Source organism: Spinacia oleracea, unplaced genomic scaffold (assembly GCF_020520425.1).
Source record: "Spinacia oleracea cultivar Varoflay unplaced genomic scaffold, BTI_SOV_V1 SOVchr0_062, whole genome shotgun sequence".
Lineage (NCBI taxonomy): Eukaryota > Viridiplantae > Streptophyta > Magnoliopsida > Caryophyllales > Amaranthaceae > Spinacia > Spinacia oleracea.
In genome coordinates this window covers 30,552-54,123 of record NW_026614390.1, presented here as the reverse complement: position 1 = coordinate 54,123, position 23,572 = coordinate 30,552, and the positions used below count along the sequence as shown (strand labels likewise).

The 23,572-nt window shown below is 42.6% G+C and overlaps 1 long non-coding RNA gene across 1 annotated transcript; it reads right to left on the bottom strand.

Annotated features, from left to right (window-relative positions):
* Nucleotides 1–3,750: 3,750 nt before the first annotated feature.
* On the bottom strand, nucleotides 3,751–11,634 carry LOC130465140 (uncharacterized). Its single transcript, XR_008925428.1, has 2 exons — nucleotides 10,736–11,634; nucleotides 3,751–5,030 (listed from the first exon to the last, which is right to left on the bottom strand). It is a non-coding gene; the product is annotated as an uncharacterized lncRNA (long non-coding RNA).
* Nucleotides 11,635–23,572: the final 11,938 nt, after the last annotated feature.

Here is a 23,572-nt window from a genome sequence, read left to right as displayed (position 1 = left end):
AAAAAGGAAATTGGAATTTTGATGTCAATATTGGATGTTGAATTCGGATTGTTGTTGTTTGTTGTGAATATTATATGAATTATTTGTTGAGATTGGCTAACGCTTGTTGGTTGTTGAGTTTGAACTATTAGCATTGGCGAATATTATCTGAATTGCTTGTTGAGATTGTTTAATGTTTGTTGATTGTTGAGTTCAAATTGGTAGCATTGGGAAATTATTGATTATTGCATGAACTATTAGTTGGGATTGATCGTTGAATCTTGAAGCATGCACCGTCTTTGTTGAATGGAGTATTCTAAATTGTGATTGTTGCATCTATGAAGATTGGCTCTTTGCGTCGTCAGTTTGAAGCTTCTGGCCACACCGCTTTCTACTGTCGACAGTCCTACCGAGTCTTACTCGGCCGACGAGGCTCATCACGAGTGAGCACTTTCCATCTCTCTCCCTTGTTTGAGTTATATTGTTGCTATTTTCACAGTGAGGGCACTGTGTTTTGTTTAGCTTGGGGGAGGGATATCTATCTTTATTTCTTTCTAGTATAGTTTTATTGCTTTTTTTTAGGTGTTGTACGCTTTGTACCATCCATTAGGGGTGGGAGTTTACGTGCAACGAAAAAAATGTACTGCTTTCCTAGTGTTATTGTTCAATTTAGTTGCATTTTTACTTGCATTTGCATTTCTTTATACCCTGCATTGTGCAATTGACTTTCAAACTTTGTTCTGGCTTTATTTGACTCTCTTGAGCTTCTTTTGAACTTAGTTATGATTCTGAAATTCAGTCGGTCATGCTATACATTGATAACTGCTTGGCATTGTGTGAACCAATTGAATGGTATGCGGTAAGATGTTGGTCTCGTGTCAAGAATAGCTAGTCAATTATCTTGTAGGTCACCTTACTATGTGTTTGTGTGATTGATGTGACTTGTTATCGTATGATTTTGGCTTGAGATTCATTAGTAGTTTAGTTGCAACTCACGCATGCCGCGTATGACAGAGGCCATTCTCTTAGGAAGCCTTCAGACGAACTTAGAAACATCAGTTCCTGCCTTTCATACCCATGTTGTAGCCTTGTCCGTTTATTGTTTTAACTCCACAAAATTGAGCCCTATTAGCCCCGTTGGTTACTTGTCCCGAGTCTAGCTTGGGGGAGCTTCGGTGTTCGTAATGGTTTCATTGATGTTGATTGATTGGCACACTAAGCCAATAGTTCGTGGTTCGAGGCTATGTTTGGATTTGTGGTTCGGAAATGGTGTATATTATTGTTGGCACCCAAGCTTGTAACAGTTAGCATTAGATTTATTTATGTACTTTCGATTTCATTATCTAGTTTCATTTTCATTCAATAAAAAAAAAAAAAAAGAAAAAAAAAAAGAAAAAAGAAAGAAGAAAAAAAAAATAGAGAAAAATCAAAGAAAAAAAAAATATATATGTTTTTCGTTCTTGTATGTAATTTGAAAGCAAGGAAAGGGGAATGAAGAAAGATCATTGACATTATATTATGTTTTCCCTTGGTTGTAACTTGGTTGATTGTTAGGGTTTCATGGTTCGATGGAGTTGGATTTGCGGCATTATCACGCCGACGCATATAGTTCACATTTGCTCCCCAAGTTGGACCTTACTCTCACTTTTTCCCAAATTATACCCTACCCTTCCTTTTCACCTAGCCCCATTACAAGCTTATTATAAAGACCTCTTGATCGGCATGTTTGTTTTGTGATTGAATGAAAATCGTTTCTTGCTATTGTCATCTTACCCTATGTTGCATCATATATTTATATTCTACAAGGTATGCGGCGACGACTAGCTTGATTGAGAATAGTTTGTGGCTAAGCTTGGTTGTTTCGATTGTGGATCACGATGCTTTGTGGTTCTATTTGTATCTGAGCTAGATTTCCGTCTCAATAACTCTGTTTGATTGTTTGCTCGAGAGTTAGGTTGGTCTTACCATGGTTTTATGAAAGTCAAGTGCGTCTTGCTTCTCTATCTTTGGTTTAGTGTTGCTTGGGGACAAGCAACAGTCTAGCTTGGGGGAATTTGATGAGTCATATTTGTATAGGGTATTTTAGGCGCATTTAGGTTGCATTATTAGGCATTTATATCATTTTAGTTGCATTTAGGATCACATTTGCATAAGTTATCGTTGTCGTACTCTATTACGCCCCGTTTGTGTTTTCTTAATGTTTCAGGTGATTTTACGGTCATTTGGATGCTTTCGGAGTGTTATGAGTTGATTTGGATGATGAACGGATGGAATGTTGACTCGAGGACCATTGCATATCTCTAGGGATAATTTTGAGTCAATAACGAAGCTAAACGCTATTTTTCTAAGCATCAAAACGGACAGGAGTTCACTCTTTTGATGATATCTCAAGTTCTACATGTCGGAATGAGGCGATTTTTATTGGCCTAGAAAGTAGACTTCAAGAGCTTTCCAACGACAGGTCACACGTCCTTATAGGCATTGTAGAACAAGAGTTATGACATAAACAAGATGGCTCGACTATCCGATTCGCCCGAAGCCCAAAACGATGGCCCAATCTTCCCCTTGGGCGCGAAAACCAGCGACCCACCAGCGGGCCCGCTGGTTTCTCCGCCCAGCTACTTCCACGCGGGTTCATGCTTTCGTCTTGGTGATCGTCCAATAAAATCATAGCTTATGTAATTGTTATTTTCCTTTTTTGTTTAGAATTTAGGAAACACTAAAATACCTCAAGGGAATGAATGTATTCCCTTATGCTTTTATTTTCTTTTACGTTTTTCAATTGGGAGAACACTTGAACGCCAGTTTTTGGTTTTCTATTCTTCCCTTTTTCCATTGTTGAACCCTAGCTTTCAATTTTCAATTCATCAATCTAGAGGTAATTCAATAATTTCTTTTGCTTTTATTCTTTCTTATTGTTTTCGTTCCTTAGTTTAAATTTTCCTTTGATTATGAAATTCATGTTTATTATTTCTATCATGTTTGTTAATTCAATTATGAGCGAGTAGTCGTATTCTAGGGCTAAGTAAGGGAAACCATGTTTATACCATGATTATTATGCATAAAGTTTGTTAATTTATAGATTATTGCTTGAGTATTCCGATTGATTTGTTTTAATTGTTGATTCATGTTATCGGCCAATTTCATGAATTGATTATCTAGCTAATAGGAATTAGAATCGAAAGATCGTATTTTTAGAGGCTTAGTGCAATTGGCAATTCTGATTATGTTAGCGACCGTACTGCATATGTTGAATTGAAAGTGTTAAGACCCGACCGTAGGCTTAGCATGTACTTTAATTACTCGGCTTAGTTTATTCATTTCCGAATTGATTTATGTTCTTGGATTGGTATAAGCATGGTGAACCGAACATACGCCCTAGACCTTTAATTCATTGATAAATTACGCATTTTTATTATTGTTTTAGCTTTAGTAGTTAATACTCAACTCAACTTTCGTTATTGAAATAGTTCGTATAATTGGGCAAAAACTAATAGAACTTGTCTCCCTGTGGGATCGACCCGTATTTGCTAAGTATCTGCTAACAACAGACACCGTGCACTTGCGGTATCACTTTTTAATTTATCATTCCTTCGAGCAAACCTGGAACGGGTACTATAGTCGAGGGGAGCTTGGGCCTCGATGACCGAATTCGGACTGTTCTTGTGTGCGGGCAGAGGACCAAGCATGTAACACCCCGACAATTCTCCCTTTTCTAAAATAACCTTTTTATATAAAACATAGAGAATTATCAAGGCATTATCGCCCGTGTGAAAACGTACGGCTTATTCAGAATTTTGCAGCGGAAAACATAAAACTAACTTTTAGGTTCATAAGTAATCTTATTACATATTAGGTCCAAAACCAATTAACTGAAATAAGGAAATACGAATAGTACGACAAATTTCAAATCCAAGTTAACAAATTAAATCACTTAATTAAACGAATAGAACTACAAGCTCTCTAATCCCGATCCCAATGATGCATCATCTTCAAACCTGTAGATGGGCAACGCTTATTGATCCTTAGAGACTGCTCACCAAAGATGGGTCATCACAGGATCAATAAGGCATAGCCATGATCAACACACACAAACAAAGCACGTAATCAGCAAAGCTGAGTACTACATACTAAAACAACAACAATCCTAGCATGATACTACCAAACCAACAACCCTAACATGATACTAATAAATATAAGTAAGGACAGACAAAACATAATAAATTGACGATTATACTTGACTAGACTAAGCTAGGCTTAATAACCATAATATTATTTTAGTTGAAATAGACAATGGACCGAGTTGACCATCCAGAAGTCTTCACTAAGGAAGACGAGGTACGGGCGCGACTCCGTAACCTCAGTGACCTGCGATATCGAGGAACGTTTAAATAAAAATAGGACACGGTGATCAATCCGGTCCGAATTAAAGGCCATGGGCTACCACCATGAACCCCAACTCCTGTTTGTCCGTCACTTCAGACGTGCACAGTCTAAAGCTATTGCTATTCAGTTTCACTTTACATGATTTACAAATTGAGATTCCGTTATGACTCAACCATTACATAAGACAGACAATTCACATTTGTTCACAACTGTTTTTATCTTGGAATTAAGTAAGTGATCATAAAAGCATCAATCAAGACTCATTCCAACTTAACCAACCTTTCCTTTAACCATGAGCAACCCTGTATATGGGCATAAAGTTTCAACTTACTAAACAAGGTCCTCCGCCCTTATAAAGTAGTGAAAAGATAGAAAGGGAACAACAACCAATTGATCCAACCCAATCATATAGAATAATCTAGTGTTCCCAACCAACATGTTTGTATCAAACATCCATACTAACATGTTACAGTTCTTATAGTGCAAAATAAGTTCAATAAGTTTGTCCAACAGTATTAAACATGCACATTCAATATAACCCAGTTCGTCCATAATATCAACATCACCAAGTTCAACAATAATATCAACATAACCAAGTTCAACAACAAGATTCAACATGGTTTCAACAATTAGCACACGTTCCAAGCACACAGGTATGTACGTACCTTGTGTAAACAAACTGCAAGACCATTTTAATAATTCAAAAGTCGCCTACGGAGAATTCTCCACCTAACAACCAACAAATAATCCCAATCAATTTCTAATCATTGGCAACCATAATAAAGCATTCTAAATGCATCCTAAACATATTTAGAACATTCCCCAATATCAAAACTTAAACCTTTGATTTCCTAGCATCATAATTATTGAATTAGTGATTGAAATCCGTTGAAAACTTTTTGCAAACATCGTACTTTAAACTTTCAGCAATATAAATTCATTTAAAAACTTCACCAAGACCAATTAACGTTCTTAGAACGTTGAAACAATTGGTTGACTTCCGCAAGAAGTAAAGAGACAATTGGCTGGCGGCGAGGCTGCAACGGTGGTGACTGACTTCCGCAAGAAGTAAAGAGGAGCAAAGGAGGAAAGGCGAACGAGTGGACAACGACGGCTTGCGCAACAGTGTGGACGGTGGTTGGCTAGGGGCAGCGCGGTGGTGGCGACTGCGGTGGCTGTGCGAAACAGAATCCGCGATTAAGGGAAGCAAGCAACGAAATAAAAGGGGGAAAAAGGACGAAAGAGAGGGGGAAGGAGGAGACGAAATTACCGAGCAGTGAGGGTCCGACGACGAATGACAACAGCGGCGGCTCGTCGGACGGTCGGAGGTTAGGGCGGTGCTAGGCGGAGGAGTACGGTGGTGGCTGAAGCAAAGAGAGAAGAAAGGTTTTTGGGTTTTGTGGTTTCACGTGAAGGAGCAAGGGTTTAGGTGTTTTGTTTTTCACGTGAAATTGAAAGAGGGGAGAGTGGAGGAGAGTTGTGGGTTTGATATTTTGGGCTTTACCAAGTTGGGCTTGGCTTAGGATTAAAGTTGTTTGAATCCAAAATGATTAGGATTGTTTTCTAAATTCAATCGATCGTGTTTTCGTAATTCAAATTCTTTTCAACATAAAATTCTAAAATTATTTTAGTTTCATAAATCTTTGAAATATTTAAAACGTATAAAAAATAAATATTCGTAACTTAAATATTTATTTCTAAAATTCGTAAATTCTATTTAAATATAATCAACTATACGTTAAAATATATTAATAAAATGTATAAAATTACGGGGGATTACAATCTACCCCTCTTAAAAGAAGTTTCGTCCCGAAACTTGACACGAAAATTCACCCATTTCTCAAAAGTTTTCAACTTATTCTTACTGGAGAAGTACTTGTGCCACTAATGTGCACTCTTTTTCCAACTTAAAGTTACTTGTAATATTCACGAACACATTTTCTTGTGCGGAGAATCTATGTACTTTGCATCAGCATGAATTAGTTGTTAAAAATAAGCATAAAAATGCATAAAAACACCATAAAAATAGGTAAAAGCGCGAATTTCTATCGCATTCTTGTAATATTCACGAACACATTTTCTTGTGCGGAGAATCTATGTACTTTGCATCATCATGAATTAGTTGTTAAAAATAAGCATAAAAATGCATAAAAACACCATAAAAATAGGTAAAAGCGCGAATTTCTATCGCATTCTACCCCCCTTAAAGAAAACGAGTTACTCCCTCGTAACTCATCCCAGAGAATGACTTTGGATATTTCTACTTCAACGAATCATGCCCCCAAAGCTATATTTCCACTAGAATCGTAGCAAGTGGGATTTCTACACTTCTTTCCACACAATGCCTCAACAGGTTCCATCTTAAAGCTCGCAGAGTAACTATTGTTCCAAGAAATTCAATCAAATCTAGATGATCTCCCAACTGCTCTTTAAAGTCAATAGTTTATGCTCTCAATATATCTCCCATGGTTTGGTTAGTGCTCTCAGGCTGACCATCGGTTGCAGGGTGAAAAACAGTATCATTTTCAATGTTGTCCCTAAGATTCAATTATACTCTTTTTGCCAAAATTTCAGGCTTTTATGGTCGGTAAGGATCTCAAATGCTTTCATATAAAGGTAATGTTTCCAAATCTTCAAAGCGAACACAATAACAGTTAGCTCTAGGTTATGGGTAGGGTAATTTGTCTCATAAGGTTTCAACTGAAGCGACAACAGGTGCGGAGGTCAAACGCTCTTTTAAGATCTAGAAAGCTTTCTCACATTTCTCACTCCACTCGAATTTCGATTCCTTTTTCATCAAGTTGGTCATTGGTTTTTCTTTGTTCGAAAAGTCTTTCACAAACCCCCTATAATAGTCAGCTAGGCCTAGGAAACTTCAGATATCAGACACGTTCCTTTGGAGTAGGTCACTCACTCACAACTTGATTCTTAGTAGGATCTACAGAAACTCCTTATACTCAGCTTTCCCTTTCTAGTGAACCTCATTACGCCTTTCATGGATGTATAACTCTTGGGCTTAACTCTTAGCACTTTCACCAATTCATACATTCCCATATTTTCAAGACAACAATTGATTTCAAACAATCCTGGACCACTCAAATCTTCTCTTAGATTTATTCCCTTACGTAACGTAGTTTTCAATCAATTTAATCCTTCACTTTTCCGTCGGTGTCACTTATACACATATGACTTCAAGATTTGTATACTTCATTTAATAAAACTAGATTCTTTCTAAGCGTCTCCAAATAATCCTCAAGTGTTTGTCATGCTCTTTCTCATTCCTTGAATAAATTAGGATATCATCAGTAACACAATAACGAACTTAATTCGGAATTCGTAGAAAATCTCATTCATCAAATCCATAATTAATGCGGGTGCATTTGTTAATCCAAAAGACGTTATTCTAAACCCATAATGACAATACGAATCCTAATGAGGTCTTAGGCCCTTATCAGCTATTCTCAATTGGTGGTACTTCAAACACAAATCAGTCTTCGAGAACACACTCGCCCAATTCAATTTATCCAACATGTCATCTATCCTAGGCAAAGGGTACTTGTTCTTGATGGTGTTTAGCTCCCTAAAATCGATGCATAATTCTAAACTCTTATCTTTCTCCTTAACAAACAACACCTGAGCTCCCCACGGTGATGTACTAGGCTCTAAAATAACCCTTATCGAACAACTCTTGCAACTGTGTCTTCAATTCGTTCATTTCGGGAAGTGTCATTCTATATGGTGCTTTGGATATAGGTGCCGTTCTAGGGTTTAACTCTATAATGAACTCAAGGGCTCTAGCAGGTGACATACTCGCAATTCCACTCGTAGACACATCAATGAATCCAATCACAATGGGGACATCCTCGATTTTCACTCCAACTTCTTTACTCACCTCTAACACACTACAGAAAATTAGTTCACACTCTCTATTCATCAATTTCCTCACTTGCATTATAGAAATCATTAAAGGTCCTTAGACTTCTCAAAACATCCACATGAGGTCAACCTTCCCATAGGGTTCCTTAAACTTACTTTCGGAATTTCACAATCTACCTTAGCCTTGTAAAAACTTGGCCAATCCATTCCCAGAATTACATCTAGGTTTCCCATTAAACTCTATCAAGTCAGAAAGAAAACACAATCTTTTATCTTCAATGGAAAGTTCTTAAATAACTTGGTACACCTTAAGGTTACACCGGTAGGTATATTAACAGGTAAATCAATCATTTCAAAATCTCCTAACTTCAGACTCTTAATACGAGATGACGAAACAAAAGAATAAGCTTTCCCCGAATCAAATAACTTTCTAACTAGCACGGAGTTAATAGAAAGTAACAGAAACTAAGTCAGCAGGTCGTTCAGCTTCATTTCGACTTATCACAGGCAGTTTACCCGGGGCCTTGTGATGGTTGTTACTGCACATCTTACAGTGATATATTCTCTCAGATTGGTTCCTATTGTTATGGTTATTTCCATGGTTTTTCCTTCCTTGAAAATTTCTATTTCTATTTCCATTCCCATTGATATTCTCATTCATATTCCTCTTGAAATTCCTTTGGTTTTCCCCAGCATTAAACTCTTTTATTTTCTCCCCAACAACATTTTTCTTGTCCCTTTTGGACTACAGGCCATAAATATGAGCAGCTTTCCCATACACAATATCTAAAGACATAAAGGTTTCCCCATTTAATCCTAAGGTGGTCATGCTATAAGTCTGCATAGTATTCAGCTATGGTCGTGCTCCTCATACTAAGGTTTATGAATTCCTAAACTTTTGCTTTCTCATAAAAGGTAGGGTAAAACTTTCCCTTAAGGCAGTAACAATTGAATCCTAATTGAATCTCTCAGCAGCGCTAAGCCTAACTCTATTCTCTCTCCACCATAAATCGGCATCATCTTTCAAATACATGACAACTTGACCCCCTCTCATATTCTCAGGACAGTTCACAACCCCAAACGATTTCTCAAACTCTCCAACCCGGTTTTCTAAAAACGTAGGGTCAGCTTTTCCGCCAAGAGGCGAATAACAGCAGCTATGTCATTATTGTTAGTCATCCTAGAGTGCAACTTGGAAGTAATATGGAATTCTCAAAACGAAAAGAATACTTTAACTTTTATTACTAACTCTATAGAGGTTTATTAGATCCTCGAAAGGAATAAAGAACAACTCAAACTTTAATTGCTTTAAGATCTTACTAACGATTTCCCAACCAAAGCATAATCAGAATTTAATAAAACAATAAGTTTGGTGGAATCAAACAATTTCTATGCACATTTACATGCAACACTTAAACATTTAACACATGCGCATAGCAATTAACTTCTTATGCTAGCAATGACTAGCTACGAATGCACATATAATTCTATCTTATATGCCCTTCTTATACTACCCATCTCTCATAAACTAAAGCATTGAAATAACTTAAATAACAAAGTAAAAGGACGATGATATAATAAAATTATAACATAGAATAATAACATAAATGAAAATATAAAATAAATTAAGTAAAATAAATTAAGGAAATGCGTAGCGAATAAATTCGAAGATAAAATTATTAATTCGAAAAAGATTTATATTTCCTAAATAACGAATTCTAACTCTTGAAACAACTTAAAAGAAAATTTGAACTCCTTTAAAAAGTGTATTCGTTTTATTTTATTTTTGAATAATAAATAATAAGGAAAATAAAAATGTCGAAAGTATCACTTTAACTTGAATAAATAATTTGATTTCGAACTTAAATAAGAAATATTATATACTTTCAAACAAGATAAAAGGAAATCGGCCCTCCAAAAAAAAGTACCAATTTTTGAACACTATAATACGTAGAAGCTCGATTTTTAAGAAATTTATTTTAAATAACTAGATAGTTAGGCGCCTAAAAAAAAAATTGTTAAAGTAAAACCTTAGCTTCTAGATACCACTTTGTAACACCCCGACAATTCTCCCTTTTCTAAAATAACCTTTTTATATAAAACATAGAGAATTATCAAGGCATTATCGCCCGTGTGAAAACGTACGGCTTATTCAGAATTTTGCAGCGGAAAACATAAAACTAACTTTTAGGTTCATAAGTAATCTTATTACATATTAGGTCCAAAACCAATTAACTGAAATAAGGAAATACGAATAGTACGACAAATTTCAAATCCAAGTTAACAAATTAAATCACTTAATTAAACGAATAGAACTACAAGCTCTCTAATCCCGATCCCAATGATGCATCATCTTCAAACCTGTAGATGGGCAACGCTTATTGATCCTTAGAGACTGCTCACCAAAGATGGGTCATCACAGGATCAATAAGGCATAGCCATGATCAACACACACAAACAAAGCACGTAATCAGCAAAGCTGAGTACTACATACTAAAACAACAACAATCCTAGCATGATACTACCAAACCAACAACCCTAACATGATACTAATAAATATAAGTAAGGACAGACAAAACATAATAAATTGACGATTATACTTGACTAGACTAAGCTAGGCTTAATAACCATAATATTATTTTAGTTGAAATAGACAATGGACCGAGTTGACCATCCAGAAGTCTTCACTAAGGAAGACGAGGTACGGGCGCGACTCCGTAACCTCAGTGACCTGCGATATCGAGGAACGTTTAAATAAAAATAGGACACGGTGATTAATCCGGTCCGAATTAAAGGCCATGGGCTACCACCATGAACCCCAACTCCTGTTTGTCCGTCACTTCAGACGTGCACAGTCTAAAGCTATTGCTATTCAGTTTCACTTTACATGATTTACAAATTGAGATTCCGTTATGACTCAACCATTACATAAGACAGACAATTCACATTTGTTCACAACTGTTTTTATCTTGGAATTAAGTAAGTGATCATAAAAGCATCAATCAAGACTCATTCCAACTTAACCAACCTTTCCTTTAACCATGAGCAACCCTGTATATGGGCATAAAGTTTCAACTTACCAAACAAGGTCCTCCGCCCTTATAAAGTAGTGAAAAGATAGAAAGGGAACAACAACCAATTGATCCAACCCAATCATATAGAATAATCTAGTGTTCCCAACCAACATGTTTGTATCAAACATCCATACTAACATGTTACAGTTCTTATAGTGCAAAATAAGTTCAATAAGTTTGTCCAACAGTATTAAACATGCACATTCAATATAACCCAGTTCGTCCATAATATCAACATCACCAAGTTCAACAATAATATCAACATAACCAAGTTCAACAACAAGATTCAACATGGTTTCAACAATTAGCACACGTTCCAAGCACACAGGTATGTACGTACCTTGTGTAAACAAACTACAAGACCATTTTAATAATTCAAAAGTCGCCTACGGAGAATTCTCCACCTAACAACCAACAAATAATCCCAATCAATTTCTAATCATTGGCAACCATAATAAAGCATTCTAAATGCATCCTAAACATATTTAGAACATTCCCCAATATCAAAACTTAAACCTTTGATTTCCTAGCATCATAATTATTGAATTAGTGATTGAAATCCGTTGAAAACTTTTTGCAAACATCGTACTTTAAACTTTCAGCAATATAAATTCATTTAAAAACTTCACCAAGACCAATTAACGTTCTTAGAACGTTGAAACAATTGGTTGACTTCCGCAAGAAGTAAAGAGACAATTGGCTGGCGGCGAGGCTGCAACGGTGGTGACTGACTTCCGCAAGAAGTAAAGAGGAGCAAAGGAGGAAAGGCGAACGAGTGGACAACGACGGCTTGCGCAACAGTGTGGACGGTGGTTGGCTAGGGGCAGCGCGGTGGTGGCGACTGCGGTGGTTGTGCGAAACAGAATCCGCGATTAAGGGAAGCAAGCAACGAAATAAAAGGGGGAAAAAGGACGAAAGAGATGGGGAAGGAGGAGACGAAATTACCGAGCAGTGAGGGTCCGACGACGAATGACAACAGCGGCGGCTCGTCGGACGGTCGGAGGTTAGGGCGGTGCTAGGCGGAGGAGTACGGTGGTGGCTGAAGCAAAGAGAGAAGAAAGGTTTTTGGGTTTTGTGGTTTCACGTGAAGGAGCAAGGGTTTAGGTGTTTTGTTTTTCACGTGAAATTGAAAGAGGGGAGAGTGGAGGAGAGTTGTGGGTTTGATATTTTGGGCTTTACCAAGTTGGGCTTGGCTTAGGATTAAAGTTGTTTGAATCCAAAATGATTAGGATTGTTTTCTAAATTCAATCGATCGTGTTTTCGTAATTCAAATTCTTTTCAACATAAAATTCTAAAATTATTTTAGTTTCATAAATCGTTGAAATATTTAAAACGTATAAAAAATAAATATTCGTAACTTAAATATTTATTTCTAAAATTCGTAAATTCTATTTAAATATAATCAACTATACGTTAAAATATATTAATAAAATGTATAAAATTACGGGGGATTACAAAGCAGCACACTAGAGAGCGGACTAAATCTCGTCGTCGATCTTTGAACAAACCTCTTGTCCCTTTTGGCTTTAGTGTGCTAATGTTTCCGAAACTCGATGCGGACCGTTCCCGGATGCGGGCGATATCAAGTGGCATGTGGGTGCAGTCCAATTCTAGTTGACGTTGTGTTAGCTAACCTTAGCCAGTGTTGTCCTGCCTCGATTTGTTTGTTTCTTTCACGTCAAACGGTGCTAGTCGGGGGACATCTAGCCCATCCTTGCGGCCACTTTGTGGTCGTGGGATGCAAGCTCGTTGTTTCTTGGCCAAGCGGTACGCTACGCGTGTGAGTGGTGTTTGGTTTTTTTAGCTGGCGGGCTCCGTGAACCGCACGCCGATAAACCTCTTCAGTGTTTGCTCCAAGTGCTATACAGGCCTTGGGCGAGTGATGGTTTTCTGTGTTGCATTCCTAACGATCGCATTGACATGGACCAAGGGCATGGCATCCATAAGCATGCAAGGGAAAGGCATGGCCCAAGGCACAACAATCGGACCCAAGGCATGGCCCAAGGAAAAACGATCGGACCACATGCACAATAATGACCACTATGAATGAATTTTCCCGAAAACTTTCCTAAAATAGCAACCCGGGACCACACGGGCACCCCCCGAGGTCCCAAAATAAAAAATTTCAACACCAATGTTTTGTATATATATTTATATGTCTTTTCCTATTTTTTCGGATTTTTTGGGAATTTTTTGAATTTTTTGGGATTTTCCCCGTTTTTACCCCTAAAATAGCAACCCGGGACCACACGGGCACCCCCCTAGGTCCAAAAATAAAAAATTTCAACACCAATAATTTTTTGGGATTTTTTTGAATTTTTTGGGATTTTTTTGAGATTTTTTTGAACTTTTCCCTTATTTTTCCCGTTTTTACCCCTATTTTCCCTATTTTCGGAAAACAAAAATAATTTTTTTGAAAAAAAAAATCATGAAAATTAAGCTTAATGCCCATATAAGGTTTTCCAACAAAAAAAACGGGGCATTATTATGACAAAAACTCAAGTTTTGAGCCATTATTATGTTACTGTCACTTGGGTGTTCACTAGAAAATTTAGCTAATTCAAAATAAACCTCTATAGTGGGAGGGTGAGAGTGGAAAGATGGATGGTCAAGGTTGGCTTAAAACTCTCTTGTGGGCACCGTTGGGCACCGTTGGGCATGGTCGGCCCCCCTACGACACCACACATGCCCATGACATTAGACGGATTGAAAATTTTGGATCATTCGACGGATTTGACGCATAATTTTTTGTCCGAGACCCGATTTGACGCGAAAAATTATTTTTTTGAAAAAAAAAAAAAATCAAAAAAGTTCTAAAAAAGTTCAAAAAAAATATTAAAAAAAAATTTTTTTTGAAAAAAATTTTGTTGGCTCTAAGCAATGGCACGACATGGCCCAAGAAAGGCAAGCAAGGGCACGACATGGCCCAAGCAAAGCAATGCATGACCCAAGAAAGGCAAGCAAGGGCACGACATGGCCCAAGCAAGGCAATCCATGACCCAAGAAAGGCAAGCAAGGGCACGACATGGCCCAAGCAAGGCAAGACATGACCCAAGAAAGGCAAGCAAGGGCACGACATGGCCCAAGCAAGGCAAAGCATGACCCAAGAAAGGCAAGCAAGGGCACGACATGGCCCAAGAAAGGCAAGCAAGGGCACGACATGGCCCAAGCAAGGCAAGGCATGACCAAAGAAAGGCAAGCAAGGGCACGACATGGCCTAAGCAAGGCAAGGCATGACCCAAGAAAGGCAAGCAAGGGCACGACATGACCCAAGCAAGGCAAGGCATGACCCAAGAAAGCCAAGCAAGGGCACGACATGGCCCAAGCAAGGCAAGGCATGACCCAAGAAAGGTAAGCAAGGGCACGACATGGCCCAAGCAAGGCAAGGCATGACCCAAGAAAGGTAAGCAAGGGCACGACATGGCCCAAGCAAGGTAAGCATGACCCAAGAAAGGCAAGCAAGGGCACGACTTGGCCCAAGCAAGGCAAGTCATGACCCAAGAAAGGTAAGCAAGGGCACGACATGGCCCAAGCAAGGCAAGGCATGACCCAAGAAAGGTAAGCAAGGGCACGACATGGCCCAAGCAAGGGAAGCATGACCCAAGAAAGGTAAGCAAGGGCACGACATGGCCCAAGCAAGGGAAGCATGACCCAAGAAAGGTAAGCAAGGGCACGACATGGCCCAAGCAAGGCAAGGCATGACCCAAGAAAGGTAAGCAAGGGCACGACATGGCCCAAGCAAGGTAAGCATGACCCAAGAAAGGCAAGCAAGGGCACGACTTGGCCCAAACAAGGCAAGGCATGACCCAAGAAAGGTAAGCAGGCACGACATGGCCCAAGCAAGGCAAGGCATGACCCAAGAAAGGTAAGCAAGGGCACGACATGGCCCAAGCAAGGTAAGCATGACCCAAGAAAGGCAAGCAAGGGCACGACATGGCCCAAGCAAGGCAAGGCATGACCCAAGAAAGGTAAGCAAGGGCACGACATGGCCCAAGCAAGGGAAGGCATGACCCAAGAAAGGTAAGCAAGGGAACGACATGGCCCAAGCAAGGTAAGCATGACCCAAGAAAGGCAAGCAAGGGCACGACATGGCCCAAGCAAGGCAAGGCATGACCCAAGAAAGGTAAGCAAGGGCACGACATGGCCCAAGCAAGGCAAGCAAGGGCACGACATGGCCCAAGAAAGGTAAGCAAGGGCACGACATGGCCCAAGAAAGGCAAGCAAGGGCACGACATGGCCCAAGCAAGGCAAGGCATGACCAAAGAAAGGCAAGCAAGGGCACGACATGGCCTAAGCAAGGCAAGGCATGACCCAAGAAAGGCAAGCAAGGGCACGACATGACCCAAGCAAGGCAAGGCATGACCCAAGAAAGCCAAGCAAGGGCACGACATGGCCCAAGCAAGGCAAGGCATGACCCAAGAAAGGTAAGCAAGGGCACGACATGGCCCAAGCAAGGCAAGGCATGACCCAAGAAAGGTAAGCAAGGGCACGACATGGCCCAAGCAAGGTAAGCATGACCCAAGAAAGGCAAGCAAGGGCACGACTTGGCCCAAGCAAGGCAAGGCATGACCCAAGAAAGGTAAGCAAGGGCACGACATGGCCCAAGCAAGGCAAGGCATGACCCAAGAAAGGTAAGCAAGGGCACGACATGGCCCAAGCAAGGGAAGCATGACCCAAGAAAGGTAAGCAAGGGCACGACATGGCCCAAGCAAGGGAAGCATGACCCAAGAAAGGTAAGCAAGGGCACGACATGGCCCAAGCAAGGCAAGGCATGACCCAAGAAAGGTAAGCAAGGGCACGACATGGCCCAAGCAAGGTAAGCATGACCCAAGAAAGGCAAGCAAGGGCACGACTTGGCCCAAACAAGGCAAGGCATGACCCAAGAAAGGTAAGCAGGCACGACATGGCCCAAGCAAGGCAAGGCATGACCCAAGAAAGGTAAGCAAGGGCACGACATGGCCCAAGCAAGGTAAGCATGACCCAAGAAAGGCAAGCAAGGGCACGACATGGCCCAATCAAGGCAAGGCATGACCCAAGAAAGGTAAGCAAGGGCACGACATGGCCCAAGCAAGGGAAGGCATGACCCAAGAAAGGTAAGCAAGGGAACGACATGGCCCAAGCAAGGTAAGCATGACCCAAGAAAGGCAAGCAAGGGCACGACATGGCCCAAGCAAGGCAAGGCATGACCCAAGAAAGGTAAGCAAGGGCACGACATGGCCCAAGCAAGGCAAGGCATGACCCAAGAAAGGTAAGCAAGGGCACGACATGGCCCAAGCAAGGCAAGGCATGACCCAAGAAAGGTAAGCAAGGGCACGACATGGCCCAAGCAAGGTAAGCATGACCCAAGAAAGGTAAGCAAGGGCACGACATGGCCTAAGCAAGGTAAGCATGACCCAAGAAAGGTAAGCAAGGGCACGACATGGCCCAAGCAAGGTAAGCATGACCCAAGAAAGGTAAGCAAGAGCACGACATGGCCCAAGCAAGGCAAGGCATGACCCAAGAAAGGTAAGCAAGGGCACGACATGCCCCATACAAGGTAAGCAAGACCCAAAAAGGTAAGCAAGGGCAGGACATGGCCCAAGCAAGGCAAGGCATGACCCAAGAAAGGTAAGCAAGGGCACGACATGGCCCAAACAAGGTAAGCATGACCCAAGAAAGGTAAGCAAGGGCACGACATGGCCCAAACAAGGTAAGCAAGACCCAAGAAAGGTAAGCAAGGGCACGACATGGCCCAAGCAAGGCAAGGCATGACCCAAGAAAGGTAAACAAGGGCACGACATGGCCCAAGCAAGGTAAGCATGACCCAAGAAAGGTAAGCAAGGGCACGACATGGCCCAAACAAGGTAAGCAAGACCCAAGAAAGGTAAGCAAGGGCACGACATGGCCCAAGCAAGGCAAGGCATGACCCAAGAAAGGTAAGCAAGGGTACGACATGGCCCAAGCAAGGTAAGCATGACCCAAGAAAGGTAAGCAAGGGCACGAAATCGCCCAAGCAAGGCAAGGCATGACCCAAGAAAGGTAAGCAAGGAAACGACATGGCCCAAGCAAGGCAAGGCATGACCCAAGAAAGGTAAGCAAGGGCACGACATGGCCCAAGCAAGGTAAGCATGACCCAAGAAAGGTAAGCAAGGGCACGACATGGCCCAAGCAAGGTAAGCATGACCCAAGAAAGATAAGCAAGGGCACGACATGGCCCAAACAAGGCAAGGCATGACCCAAGAAAGGTAAGAAAGGGAACGACATGGCCCAAGCAAGGTAAGCATGACCCAAGAAAGGTAAGCAAGGCACGACATGGCCCAAGCAAGGCAAGGCATGACCCAAGAAAGGTAAGCAAGGGCACGACATGGCCCAAACAAGGTAAGCATGACCCAAGAAAGGTAAGTAAGGGCACGCCATGCCCAAGCAAGGCAAGCAAGGGCAAGTCGTGGCAAAGAAAGGCATGTAAGGGCAAGTCGTGGCAAGGCATGGCCCAAGCAAGGTAAGCAAGGGAAAGTCGTGGCAAAGAAAGGCAAGAGGAAGGCATGGCAAGGCATATCCCAAGCAAGGTAAGCAAAGAAAGGTGTTATGGTTCGATTGACGGAGTATTTCGGGGGATGACGGTTGTGGAATTGGCCTGCGACACGGCCATAGTACCGACTTGACCTTGAGTTTTCGTTGTTCAGAAAAAAAATCCAACGATGCATTGAGGGAATTTTTCGGCTCCGTAAAGTCGGGGGATGACGGTGGTGGATTTGGCCCGCAATACGGCTAACGTCCCGACTTGACCTCGTTTTTTCGTATGCCGCAATGGTCAGGCGGTCGTCTCTCGGATGGGATAGCGGAGGGGAGTTTGGGACTTGTCGACCAGATGCGGTCTGTTCTTGCGGGCAGCGGACCGAGCAGCCCACGAGCGCGGACTAAAATCTAGTTGACGTCGTCCTTCGAACAAACCTCGTAGGTATTGTAGGGGAGCTTGGGAATCCATGATCGGATGCGGTGTGTTCTAGTGTGCGGGCAACGGACCAAGAAGCACACAAGAGCATACTAAATCTCGTCGTCGTTCCTTCGAGCAAACCTGGAACGGGTACTATAGTCGAGGGGAGCTTGGGCCTCGATGACCGGATTCGGACTGTTCTTGTGTGCGGGCAGAGGACCAAGCAGCACACTAGAGAGCGGACTAAATCTCGTCGTCGATCTTTGAACAAACCTCTTGTCCCTTTTGGCTTTAGTGTGCTAATGTTTCCGAAACTCGATGCGGACCGTTCCCGGATGCGGGCGATATCAAGCGGCATGTGGGTGCAGTCCAATTCTAGTAGACGTTGTGTTAGCTAACCTTAGCCAGTGTTGTCCCGCCTCGATTTGTTTGTTTCTTTCACGTCAAACGGTGCTAGTCGTGGGACATCTAGCCCATCCTTGCGGCCACTTTGTGGTCGTGGGATGCAAGCTCGTTGTTTCTTGGCCAAGCGGTACGCTACGCGTGTGAGTGGTGTTTGGTTTTTTTAGCTGGCGGGCTCCGTGAACCGCACGCCGATAAACCTCTTCAGTGTTTGCTCCAAGTGCTATACAGGCCTTGGGCGAGTGATGGTTTTCTGTGTTGCATTCCTAACGATCGCATTGACATGGACCAAGGGCATGGCATCCATAAGCACGCAAGGGAAAGGCATGGCCCAAGGCACAACAATCGGACCCAAGGCATGGCCCAAGGCAAAACGATCGGACCACATGCACAATAATGACCACTATGAATGAATTTTCCCGAAAACTTTCCAAAAATAGCAACCCGGGACCACACGGGCACCCCCCGAGGTCCCAAAATAAAAAATTTCAACACCAATGTTTTGTATATATATTTATATGTCTTTTCCTATTTTTCGGATTTTTTGGGAATTTTTTGAATTTTTTGGGATTTTCCCCGTTTTTACCCCTAAAATAGCAACCCGGGACCACACGAGCACCCCCCTAGGTCCAAAAATAAAAAATTTCAACACCAATAATTTTTGGGATTTTTTTGAATTTTTTGGGATTTTTTGGGATTTTTTTGAGATTTTTTTGAATTTTTCCCTTATTTTTCCCGTTTTTACCCCTATTTTCCCTATTTTCGGAAAACAAAAATAATTTTTTTGAAAAAAAAAAATCATGAAAATTAAGCTTAATGCCCATATAAGGTTTTCCAACAAAAAAAACGGGGCATTATTATGACAAAAACTCAAGTTTTGAGCCATTATTATGTTACTGTCACTTGGGTGTTCACTAGGAAAATTTAGCTAATTCAAAATAAACCTCTATAGGGGGAGGGTGAGAGTGGAAAGATGGATGGTCAAGGTTGGCTTAAAACTCTCTTGTGGGCACCGTTGGGCATGGTCGGCCCCCCTACGACACCACACATGCCCATGACATTAGACGGATTGAAAATTTTGCATCATTCGACGGATTTGACGCATAATTTTTTGTCCGAGACCCGATTTGACGCGAAAAATTATTTTTTTGAAAAAAAAAAAAAATCAAAAAAATTCTAAAACAGTTCAAAAAAAATATTAAAAAAAAAATTTTTTTGAAAAAAAATTTGTTGGCTCTAAGCAATGGCACGACATGGCCCAAGAAAGGCAAGCAAGGGCACGACATGGGCCAAGCAAAGCAATGCATGACCCAAGAAAGGCAAGCAAGGGCACGACATGGCCCAAGCAAGGCAAGGCATGACCAAAGAAAGGCAAGCAAGGGCATGACATGGCCTAAGCAAGGCAAGGCATGACCCAAGAAAGGCAAGCAAGGGAACGACATGACCCAAGCAAGGCAAGGCATGACCCAAGAAAGCCAAGCAAGGGCACGACATGGCCCAAGCAAGGCAAGGCATGACCCAAGAAAAGGTAAGCAAGGGCACGACATGGCCCAAGCAAGGCAAGGCATGACCCAAGAAAGGTAAGCAAGGGCACGACATGGCCCAAGCAAGGTAAGCATGACCCAAGAAAGGCAAGCAAGGGCACGACTTGGCCCAAGCAAGGCAAGGCATGACCCAAGAAAGGTAAGCAAGGGCACGACATGGGCCAAGCAAGGCAAGGCATGACCCAAGAAAGGTAAGCAAGGGCACGACATGGCCCAAGCAAGGGAAGCATGACCCAAGAAAGGTAAGCAAGGGCACGACATGGCCCAAGCAAGGCAAGGCATGACCCAAGAAAGGCAAGCAAGGGCACGACATGGCCCAAGCAAGGCAAGGCATGACCCAAGAAAGGTAAGCAAGGGCACGACATGGCCCAAGCAAGGGAAGCATGACCCAAGAAAGGTAAGCAAGGGCACGACATGGCCCAAGCAAGGCAAGGCATGACCCAAGAAAGGTAAGCAAGGGCACGACATGGCCCAAGCAAGGTAAGCATGACCCAAGAAAGGCAAGCAAGGGCACGACTTGGCCCAAACAAGGCAAGGCATGACCCAAGAAAGGTAAGCAGGCACGACATGGCCCAAGCAAGGCAAGGCATGACCCAAGAAAGGTAAGCAAGGGCACGACATGGCCCAAGCAAGGTAAGCATGACCCAAGAAAGGCAAGCAAGGGCACGACATGGCCCAAGCAAGGCAAGGCATGACCCAAGAAAGGTAAGCAAGGGCACGACATGGCCCAAGCAAGGCAAGGCATGACCCAAGAAAGGTAAGCAAGGGCACGACATGGCCCAAGCAAGGTAAGCATGACCCAAGAAAGGCAAGCAAGGGCACGACATGGCCCAAGCAAGGCAAGGCATGACCCAAGAAAGGTAAGCAAGGGCACGACATGGCCCAAGCAAGGTAAGCAAGGGCACGACATGGCCCAAGCAAGGTAAGCATGACCCAAGAAAGGCAAGCAAGGGCACGACTTGGCCCAAGCAAGGCACGACATGGCCCAAGCAAGGTAAGCAAGGGCACGACATGGCCCAAGCAAGGCAAGGCATGACCCAAGAAAGGTAAGCAAGGGCACGACATGGCCCAAGCAAGGTAAGCATGACCCAAGAAAGGCAAGCAAGGGCACGACATGGCCCAAGCAAGGCAAGGCATGACCCAAGAAAGGTAAGCAAGGGCACGACATGGCCCAAGCAAGGCAAGGCATGACCCAAGAAAGGTAAGCAAGGGCACGACATGGCCCAAGCAAGGTAAGCATGACCCAAGAAAGGCAAGCAAGGGCACGACATGGCCCAAGCAAGGCAAGGCATGACCCAAGAAAGGTAAGCAAGGGCACGACATGGCCCAAGCAAGGCAAGGCATGACCCAAGAAAGGTAAGCAAGGGCACGACATGGCCCAAGCAAGGCAAGGCATGACCCAAGAAAGGTAAGCAAGGGCACGACATGGCCCAAGCAAGGCAAGGCATGACCCAAGAAAGGCAAGCAAGGGCACGACATGGCCCAAGCAAGGCAAGGCATGACCCAAGAAAGGTAAGCAAGGGCACGACATGGCCCAAGCAAGGGAAGCATGACCCAAGAAAGGTAAGCAAGGGCACGACATGGCCCAAGCAAGGCAAGGCATGACCCAAGAAAGGTAAGCAAGGGCACGACATGGCCCAAGCAAGGTAAGCATGACCCAAGAAAGGCAAGCAAGGGCACGACTTGGCCCAAGCAAGGCAAGGCATGACCCAAGAAAGGTAAGCAAGGGCACGACATGGCCCAAGCAAGGTAAGCAAGGGCACGACATGGCCCAAGCAAGGTAAGCATGACCCAAGAAAGGCAAGCAAGGGCACGACTTGGCCCAAGCAAGGCACGACATGGCCCAAGCAAGGTAAGCAAGGGCACGACATGGCCCAAGCAAGGTAATTTAGATGCATACTCGTTGTTGCGTGCCTTCCCTAGCTGCGCCCGAACCGAACAAGAACAAGTCTTTAGGACTCCAAGTGTCGTCCCTCCGTAGATAGTCCACAGCACGTCCGGATCCGCCTTAAGATTGACCAACTAGAATCGCCCTTAAGGTACTAGAATTTTCGGCACTTTTGAGCAAGATGTGTGGCTGAATTTTTTCTCTCAAAAACTCACTTTGAATACTTTGAAACTCGTTATAAATTGTGAACCCAGGCCACATATTTATAGGGTTATGGAAAGGGAATTGGAATCCTATTCAGATACAAATTAATTAAACCTAGAATCCTACAAGAACTCTAATTTAATTATTTTATCAAATAGAATTAGGAATTTAATCATTAACCGAACTCTGCAATTTTTAGGAAACGTGCACGAACACAAACACTTACGCACACACACACGGCAGCCTCGATGGGCCGCCCATGCGTGCGTGCGAGCAGCAGCCCACGCAGCGAGGCCTGCGCGAGCCACAAGCCCACGCAAGCACCCGCGCGCGCTTCGCGCGCTGTGCGCGCTGCCACGGCCTGCTGGGCCTGGCCTTGCGCTGGGCCTGACGTGGCTGTTTGTGTGCCGCGCTTGGCTTGCTGGGCGATGGCCTGGCTTCGTGCTGGGCCCTCGTCCGGCAGGCCTCGTCCGATGCTTATTCGTACGATACGCTTCCGATTAAATTTCTGATTCCGGAATTCATTTCCGATACGAACAATATTTAACATTTCCGATTCCGGAATTAATTTCCGTTTCGAACAAATATTCAATATTTCCGTTTCCGGAATTATTTTCCGATTCCGGTAATATTTCCGATTCTGACAATATTTCCGTTTCCGGCAATATTTCCGATTCTGGTAATATTTCCATTTCCGATAATATTTTCCGATACGTACCATGTTTCCGTTTCCGGCAACATCTACGACTTGGATAATATTTATATTTCCGATACGATCCATATTTCCGTTTCCGGTAATATCATCGTTTTCGGAGTATTCATTTCTTGCCTGTGACGATCTCAGCTCCCACTGAAACCAAGATCCGTTGATTCCGAATATCCATAGATAGAGTATTTAATGCCATTAAATACTTGATCCGTTTACGTACTATTTGTGTGACCCTACGGGTTCAGTCAAGAGTAAGCTGTGGATTAATATCATTAATTCCACTTGAACTGAAGCGGCCTCTAGCTAGGCATTCAGCTCACTTGATCTCACTGAATTATTTAACTTGTTAATTAATACTGAACCGCATTTATTAGACTTATCATAGAATGCATACTTGGACCAAGGGCATTATTTCCTTCAGTCTCCCACTTGTCCTTAGGGACAAGTGTGCATTTCCTAATTCCTTTGTCGCTCGATGCTTGCTCTTGAACATAAGGTAAGAGTTGTCATCCTTATTATGTCCAGAGGTGTTCCTCGGTTTCAGAGTTCAACTGATCAAATAAACAGATAATCATAGCCTATGATTCATCCGAGCAC